The sequence below is a fragment of the Dioscorea cayenensis genome, chromosome 10, assembly GCF_009730915.1.
Source record: "Dioscorea cayenensis subsp. rotundata cultivar TDr96_F1 chromosome 10, TDr96_F1_v2_PseudoChromosome.rev07_lg8_w22 25.fasta, whole genome shotgun sequence".
Classification (NCBI taxonomy): Eukaryota; Viridiplantae; Streptophyta; class Magnoliopsida; order Dioscoreales; family Dioscoreaceae; genus Dioscorea; species Dioscorea cayenensis.
The window spans coordinates 18,554,425-18,564,080 of NC_052480.1; the positions used below are offsets into that span (position 1 = coordinate 18,554,425).

Consider the following 9,656-nt stretch of genomic DNA (forward strand, 5'->3'; position numbering starts at 1 on the left):
AAAAAATTTCTGAGTTTATTTTCTTTATTTTGTCTAGAGTTATATTTATTATTTTATTTTTTATATACTCGAGTTGTTTTTATTTTATTTAGCTTCACTGAACCCCCTTGTGTATGCGTGCAGATGGTCTTGTGAATAGATCCCCTTGCGTATATCCCGCAAGTACACGGGTTTGTCGAAGTAATAATCCCGTGTGAGCGGGTATCGAATCCACAGGGAGTAGGAAGTAAAGACACTTAATTCGATTCTTAGCTATGTGGAATATCAACAATGATAAGTGTGACAATGATTCAATTCTCAACAATTAAAAGCAACAAGTAAGGGAGCAAAAGTAAGAAGGAGGTAAGGCAATCGATAAAGATGGGGTACTCGGATGATGCTTCACCTAGGATAATCGCTTCAAGTGCAAGAACTCTTTATTATGCTTCCTAATCAATGCAATGGTGAGTCGTGGAAATCCTTACATACATAGTCCCAAATCTAAGGTCAACTATGTCTAACTCTATTCATATCCCGGAGAAGAGATTAAATAACCTCTCAACCTCACACTCGAATAAAATTGCAATGAGCTCTAGGCATTCCAGGTGATAAATCTCTTCCTAATTATAGACCTAACCCTTTGGTCCAGGCGGAAGGTCCCAAACCACAATTAAGCCCTAGATACTAAGATCCCCTCAACGCTTCTCTCCGTTGCACGCGCAACTAAGCCCCAGCGGAGATTCATCCCTTAGACCATTCACTCTATTATGGCCACAAAAAACTCGAGGAACGTAGGTAGAATCTATCACGTCGGAGGGGAAAGGGGACGCTCCTGTACCTCTTGACTCACCCTCTCAACCTTCTCCAACCTAGCTTTGTCTAACTCTCGTGGTGTGTCACTCACTCACAAGGTTACCAACAAGAACTCTCAACCCTAGTGTCACTCTAGGGGAAATGTTCATACAATCAAACATTCAAGGTTGGAGCTCACAATAAACATCAATTTATTGAAAGCATAATAAAGGAGTTCAAAGAAACGAATACATCGTAGGGTTCACAATCACCCAAGTACCCTCTGGGGGTTTAGCTCTCCATGGAGCTAAGTACAATCAAAGAAATCGAATGTAAAAGCAATGAATCCATAAAGAAACACCCTTGATGGTCGTGTCGATGGTCTTGTGGAGGGTCCTCTACTCATCACAAGGGATCCTTTGTCGGGCCTAGGATACACCTCGCCGGATCGATGCCGACGAAAGCTCTCCCAATAACCTTCTTCCAAACGATGCACGATGTCAGAGCCATAGAACCTCTCCAAAACCTATCCAATATCCCTCAAAACCCTAGCCGAAGCCCTCTCGCAAGTTGGGGAAAACATGGAGAAAAGAATACCAAAATCGGGGCTGAATCGGCTTTAAATAGGGCTAGAATCGAGGGCGACTCCATCGGGCGTGACGGTGCAGCACGCCGTGCAGACTTTCCACACGGCCGTGGATGATTTCCACACGCCTGGTGTGGATTCTCGACTCTCGATATCTCCGCTAGCCGTGAGCAATGTGCTGCTATAGTACATGCTCATGCGGTGCCGTCCCTACAGTCTTCGACCGAATAACTTCCTAATTCCATATTTTTTTATCGGGAGTACGCATAAGCGGGCACATGTTTACGTCGTGAATCACTTGCTTCTTCAATGATATACATGTTGGTGGAGCTCTCGTTCTTATGTGCATAAATCGGAATGCTCGAGTGTGACTGCATTTGTGCCCCTCCAAATGGATGTGCTCACTCGAATGCTAGGAGGTTGGCACACACTCTAGCATCTCACACCTTACCTATGTCTTCGCATTTGAACCTTAGAGAGATTTCCTCCAAAATAGGTGCATTATGATCCACATTGGCCTATTTCCTTCACACTCGGCCTCACAACCCTTCCTGCATAAAAGTAACATAAAAACACACATATTAGTGTAAAAACCTGAGAAAAGTAATGCTCAACAAAAGGAATGAACACTTCGCATTCATATCACACAAGCACTTATCATCTTGTCAGTATGAGAATTGAGAACTAGTCATGGACAAGGCCAAGGTGTTTTTACACTTGGCTGAGTGTGCTTCAAAACCCATTGGAACACATCACTCCCAAGGATTTAGCTCCATCAAATGCAATACTAGGTGTCAGGGGAATATTGTTTCGATTGCTTCTCCCACATATATTCTTGATTTAAACATATTATTAGAGAGCTTGCATGTGTGCATTAGGGACAATGTACAACTTAAGTGTGGGGGGGAGGGGGGAAGTTTTATAGTGCATATGTCTTTTATACAAGTTTTGATTGACATACATGCTCACATAGCCAATGGTGGTTCATCTTAGTTGCAATGATTGTATTCTTGAGTTTAGGAGAATTTTTAGCATTGAATCTTTTCGTGCTCTAGTTTTTGCTTGAATATCTAGGAATTTTTGCCTGAATGACACTTGCTGCACTACTCACTCAATAAACTCTTTTGGAAACTCAAGTTTGATGTTAAAGGGACTAGTTAGAGTTGTTTCTTTTGATATTTAAAAAAAAAAGGTTATATTGTTTAGTTGTGCATGTTGGGTGGAAAGAGGTACCACCTATGAAGTATGAAGCTACTCTAATAAGTCGGATACTAGTTATGCCCTAATGAGAAAAAGAACTATCTCATGGGATGAGAGAAAGCTACCACTGCGGTAGAAAGAGCTACCACCTCGAAAGTGTGAAAGCCACCTTAGCGGTCGCTTCCGAAAGGGCTACCTTAGAGGATGTGTGAAGCCGCTACCATCTTTTTTATTTTTTTTGTTTTGTGTAGATAAATAAGTCCCTTATACTTAGAACTTTGAGGAGTATACTTTGTGTTGACTTGAGTGAGTTTAAACACACTAACACGATTTTGGGTTTGTTGTCCTTCTTGATGCAAGTTTTTAGCTAGAGCATTAATTTTTCAGATTTAATGTTGAAATTTCCCCTACTTGTAGAATGCACTATTTTCATGCTTTGGTGAACCTAAGGCCAAGCACTTCCAATATTTCCTTCGTCTATGCTTCAATGTTTTATTTTTGCTTGAGGACAAGCAAAAGCTTAAGTGTGGGGGAGTTTGATAAGTGCTTGTGTGTTAACAATATGAAGTATTCTTTTCTTATGATGAGCATTAGTTTTATTAGGTTTTAGCGCTAATACTTGTGCATTTGTTTTACTTTTATGCATGTAGGGTTATGAAGTCGAATGTTGAAGAAAAAAGCTAATGTAGATCGTGAATGCACTATTTGATGAAATCTCAGGAAGGAACAAACGCGAAGACAAATGTCAGGTTCAAGATACGAGAAATTGTGCCAACCTCCATGTATTCAAGAAATTACAATGATTTGAAGGGGCATAGAGGCAGCCACATTCGAGTATCCAGATTTGTGCATTGATAGCAAGATCTTCACCAATGAGGCCATTTAGTGAAGGTGCAACGTGATCAACGGCGTAAATGTGTGCCCGTTTATGTTATCCTCTCCAATCCAGCTTTCCACAACCAGAAGCTCATCAATCTCATCAGCCAACTCATCACCTCGCTGAACCTCTCTCAGTGTACTCAAGTCTGCAAAATGAAACTGTCCAAACCTGAGTGTCGACAAACATTCAAATCGAGTCTGATGCTTGGGAATTGAAAACTCAATGTGTTCCAACTCAGGTGAAGTCTCCCGGGGATGCTTACCCTCTTGCTTCTTTGACCGAGGTGCTATATCTGTAAATGTGTGTAAACTCACTCAAGTCAACCCAAAGTATACTCCTCAAATTTCTAAGTATAAGTGACTTATTTATCTACACAAACCAACAAAAATTAAAAAGGTGGTAGTAACTTCACACATCCTGTAAGGTAGCCCTTTCGGAAGCGGCCGCTAAGGTGGCTTTCACAATTTCGATGTGGTAGCTCTTTCTACTGGGGTGGTAGCTTTCACTCATACCATGAGATAGCTCTTTCTCTCATTAGGTCATAACTAGTATCCGAATTATGAGAGTAGCTTCATACTTCATAGGTGGTAGCTCTTTCCACCCAACATGCACAACTAAACAATATAACTTTTTTTTTAAACATCAAAAGAAACAACTCTAACTAGTCCTTTTAACATCAAACTTGAGTTTCCAAAAGAGTTTAATGAGCGAGTAGTGCAACAATTGTCAATTGGGCAAAAATTTCTAGAAATTCAAGCAAAAACTAGAGCATGAAAACATTCAATGCTAAAAATTCTCCTAAACTCAAGAATACAATCATTGCAACTAAAGAGAACCACCATTGGCTATGTGAGCATGTATGTCAATCAAAACTTGTATAAAAGACATGTGCACTATGAAACTCCCCCCTCCCCCCCACATACACACACATTTAAGTTGTACATTGTCCCCAATGTACACATGCAAGCTCTCTAATAATATGTATTAATCAAGAATATATGTGGGAGAAGCAACAGAAACAATACTCCCCTAACTCCTAGTCTTGTATTTGATGGAGCTAAATCTTTGGGAGTGATGTTCCAACTGGTTTTGAAGCACACTCGGCGAAGTGTAAAAACAGCTTGGCCATGTCCATTGACTAGTTCTCAATTCCCATACTGACAAGACCATCATCACGCATGCACAAGGGGGTTTAGTGAAGCTCAATAAAACAAAAACAACTCGAGTATATAAAAGATAAAGCAATAAATACAACTCCAGACAAAATAAAGAAAATAAACTCAGAAGGAAAGTCCTTTCTGTGTGTACAAGTCCACAGTAAAATGTAAAATTAAAGACTGAAAAATAAAATCATGTGTCGATGTCGTCCGATGTCGGCTCTGCTGGTGTTGCGGGTGCTAAATCAAATGGCGCCACTGGAAATAGTGATGGTGATACTGGAGGGCCCGGAGCAGTCCTCGATCTCTTGATGAAAGGCGAGGACGCATCTCGATCTCCTGATGAAGCTTACCCATAGCACTCTCGAGCCTCTCAAAATGATCATGGGCTCGAGAAGGAATAAAATTGTGTATCAGGCGCCATAGTGTCTCCTGTGCTGTAAGGGGTGCTCCGGTCTTCATCTGTGCAAACTGAGGCTCGGGAACCTATCATAAACCCTCCGTTGCATCCCTTCCGCCCTTAGTGATCTCTGGGGTAGGCATAGCCAGAATGTATGCTCCAAGTCCAAATCTACACACTAATCCCATCATCCTAATTGTATCAAGTCCAAGAGGGTAGGGAACGACCTTCTTTTCGGCACCTTGGATAGCGTCTAGAAAGCCCATCCCCAGGATGAGTCTAGTGACATAGGGGCTAGTGAATAATACTCCCATTCTTGCAAAATGGCCCTGGTGCCTCAAGAAGTCTGCCACTACGTGCCCAGGTGAATCGGCACATTCTGGACCATGGAATATAAATAGAGTAAGTCCTGCCAGCTCAAAATAGCTGTGTTGTCGGATGAGCCAATCATAGACTTGCTGAGGAATGAGTGTAAATAACTGTAGCTCAGCCGGGATAACCATGAGGCCTTGGATACTCCCAGTTTATACTGTCCCTATCAACACAAAGCTTGGTATGCTTTCTGTGGGGTCAAGGTGCTAGGGTAATCCGTCGGCAAGCATCCATACTCCGCTATACCTATGTATGTCTCATCATACAAGCCCATACGAACTAAGAACTCAGTGACACTCATGCAAAACTGATGTCCGAATGCTCAGAATTGTATAGCATCAATGGTGTCAAATCTCCCATATGGCTGATTAAACTAGAAGGATGCCAACATCTCCAGCGTCATTGCGCGGATAGTTGGCTCTTGGATCAATAATAATCTCCTCCAGCTTCCCACTGCTAACATCTCGTCAATCTTATCAGCTAACTCATCACCTTGTTAAATCTCTCTCAGCACACTTAAATCCACAAAGCGAGACTCTACAAAACTAAGTCCCGATAAACTCTCAAATCGAGTCTAATGCTCAAGATTTGAGAATTCAATGTTTGATAGGTCAGGTGGAGTCTCCCTGGGATGCTTACCCTCTTGCTTCTTCGAATGTGGTGTCATACCTGTAATAATTGATGAAGAAACGATCAAGGAAGTTCAGGAAACAATATTGCAGAATTTCACATGGTCGTGGGGAAATTTCCCACGCCCGTGTGGATCTGCGGAGCATGAAAATCGCACGGACGCATGTCAATACTCCCAAAATACAACTTGGAATGACATCTAAACTCTTTGTAAACATATATAAGCCATTCTAAAGTAAAAATTGCAGCACACCACCACTTTTAACACAATAAAAACAAGAAATGGCAAATAAGAGAGGGCGTAAAATGTTTACCAATGAAATGAGTATGAAAAGTTCAAAATCGGCTTGGAAACTGAATAAAAACCCTATAAACCAGCTATATGATGTCGGGCAACTGATCAAGAAAGTTCTTCGAGTGATTAACAGTGTAATGGAGAAGAAACTCAAAGAGATTTTAAAGAAGACCTCACGACTCTTGGAATTCTGTGCATCCACACGGGCGTATAGAAATTACCCATGCCCGTGTGACTCCGCAGGAGAGACTGACAAGGGCGAATGCATGCCCCTGTGTGCTCTCAGGAAATCACTCAATGCCCTCTATACGCAGCCACACGAGTGGGTGGAAATTACCCACGCTCTTGCGCTCTACCCACAGGGGCAAACGCATGCCCTGTGGACTCTCTGTCCAACTGAGAAAATCCTCTAAGTATGACCCACACCTGTGCGAAAATTCCACAAGGGCGTGGACCTTCACTGGCCCAACTCACAGAGACAAATACACGCCCCTGTATCTTCTCAGGATGGAGGAGAGGTCTTCTGTAGAGATTCACGCCCGTGCGTTTGTCACAGGATCACCCACAAGGCCGTGTGGAAATTACCCACGCCCGTTCATTTGTCACAGGATCACCCACAAGGGCGAGTCCAGGCCCTTGTGTGCTCTTGGGAAAAATCTCTAAGTCTCTGCAAGAAGACACATGCCCGTGAGAAAATTACCCACGGGCGTGTGAATGCCACAAGGTCATTCAAAGGGGTGAGTCCACACCCCTGTGTCTTCTTGGGATGAGCTCACAGTAGAGACCCATAGGCGTGTGGAAATTCCACACGCCCGTGCATTTTCTCCGGATGCCTTAGAAATTCTGCAGACTCTGTAGAAAATTACTTAGAATGCACATACACACAAAGCCTACCCTATCATGCAAAATACACCAACGATAACATGAAAAACTCGCTCAAACGACCAACAACTTCGCCATATACATTAAAGCACACGATAACACCAAATAATCCACAAGAAAAACACAACAACATCTTCAAAACATATAGACACCAACACTCCAAATCTTATTCATGTAAACACTAAATTAACAACTAATAAAACAGTAAATGCTTAGGTTGCCTCCCTAGTAGCGCTTGTTTAACGTCACTAAGCTTGACGTACCTTGTCTTACCTCACAGGGGATCATAGATGAAGGTTTCTCTCTTACCCGTGACTTGAAAACACGTTGAGCAAAGTCTTTTGAAGGTAAAGGGTGAGTTATCGAGCTTATTACCACTTGAGGATCCATCACTCTTGTTATGCTCTTGTGCATCCCCAACAGCCTTGGGGTGTTTCTTAGGGTGTCTCCTCGCCTGTTTTATCTTCCGGAGCACCTCCTTCAAAATCCCAAGGGTAGATGGTACTTTCTCTTCTAGACCAAGCATCATTACTTCTTTGTTCTCCACCTCTTTTTCTAGCAACCCCTCTTACGGGTCCGGTTCAACATTTCCTACACATATTCATCAATTAGTTCATCGGTAGTGTTAAGAAAGTAAAGAGTATCATCAAAGTTAAGAGAATATCCCATGGCTTCGACAAGCCGGTAGGTCAACTTCTCATCGCCTACCCTTAATGTCAACTCCCCACCATCCACGTCAATTAATGCCTTGGAAGTGCACAACAATGGCCTCAGTGTTAACTCCCCATCCTCATCGACAACGAACACTATGAAGTCTACAGGAAATATGTACTTGTCAACCTTCACAAGCACATCTTCGATGATACCCCTCGGATGTCTCACCGTTCAGTCCGCCAATTGTAATGTCATCCGAGTGAGCCTAGGCTCTCCCAAGCCTAGCTTCTAAAAGAAAGAATATGGCATGACATTAATACTAGCCCCTGAGTCCGCCAATGCCATTTCTTCACCCAAGTTGCAAATATTGCACGGGATAATGAAGCTTCCTGGGTCCTTCTTCTTGTTCGGCATATTCTTTTGCAAGACCACCAAGCAAGATGCATCTAGAATCATGGAGGCACTCTCCTCCAATTTCCTTTTGTTGGTCAACAAATCTTTCAAGAACTTCACATACCTAGGCATTTGGGATAATGCCTCAAAAAAGGGAATGTTTATGTGTAACTGCTTGAACAAACCCAGAAATTTCTTGTATTGTTCATCCATTTGGTTGTTCTACAATCTAGAGGGATAATGAATTCTTGGCTTGTAAGGTGGGGGTGCCACCTCCTTCTCTTTGTTTTCTCCCTCCTCAACATCTATGACCTCGGGTGCTTTAACATTGGTCATCTCACTCGGAAGCCTACCCTTAACCTCAAGACTACTTCTCAAAGTGATCGCCTTCACTTGTTCTCTCGGATTGGTCTCGGTGTTACATGGCAAGCTTCCTTGTGGTCTCTCCGATTGAGACTTCGTAATTTACCCCACTTGATTCTCTAGATTATACAATGAAGTGGTGTGGTTGCGAAGTGTAGCCTCGACTGATTGGAACCGTGTATCCGATGATTGCACAAATCCGGTCAAGGCTTTCTCTAAGTCGGTGATCCGGGTCTCCAAACCTGAAACTTTATTCTCCATGTTTAGGGCTTGTTGTTGTTGAAAATCCAGTGGTGCCATGGCCTTTTGTTGCCCTTGGTTACTCCATGAAAAGTTTGGGTGACTCTTCCAACCCGGATTGTAGGTGTTGCTATATGGATTGCCTTGGTTCCTCATGGCTTTACCCACAAAGTCGACGTTCTCCACTAAAGATGCATCACCAATAGAGATACGGAATGTCCTCTACCACACCCTGTGTAAGTAGTCATGGCCGCTACTCTATTAGAAGTTAAAAGATCTAACTTCTTACTCAAGGATTCCACTTGGGCAGCTAAAGAGATGACTGCATCTATTTCATAGAGGCTGACTACCTTTTTCCTTTCTCGGGTGTTCCACTAGTAGCTGTCAATGGCCATATCCTCTACCAACTGTCGGGCTTTTTTCGGGGTTTTACACCCCATTATACCTCATGCGGCGGCATCTAACAATTGTCTTGTACACAGATTCAACCCATTATAGAAAGTCTGAATAATCATCCATTCGGGAAATCCGTGTTGTGGGTACCTCCGTAAAAGATCCTTGAAGCGCTTCCATGTCTCAAACAATGATTCCAACTTCATCTGCATAAACAATAATATCTCATTGCGAAGCTTGGCCGACTTCTCCAGAGGAAAGTATCTTGCAAGGAAAGCTTCGACCATCTCATTCCAAGTCATGATAGATGCTTTTGGCAAGGAATGAAGCCACTACTTGGCTCTTCCCTTGAGAGAGAATGGGAAAGCCCTCAATATAATAACATCATCCGAAACACCATTGATCTTCAGCATATCACAAACTTCCAAAAAGTTCTCTAT

At 42.6% G+C, this 9,656-nt stretch overlaps 1 non-coding gene across 1 annotated transcript; it reads left to right on the plus strand.

Annotated features, from left to right (window-relative positions):
• The first annotated feature begins 9,348 nt into the window (after window positions 1-9,348).
• Window positions 9,349-9,455, plus strand: LOC120271377. The gene has a single exon (XR_005539988.1). It is a non-coding gene; the product is annotated as a small nucleolar RNA R71 (small nucleolar RNA).
• The last annotated feature ends 201 nt before the right edge of the window (window positions 9,456-9,656 follow it).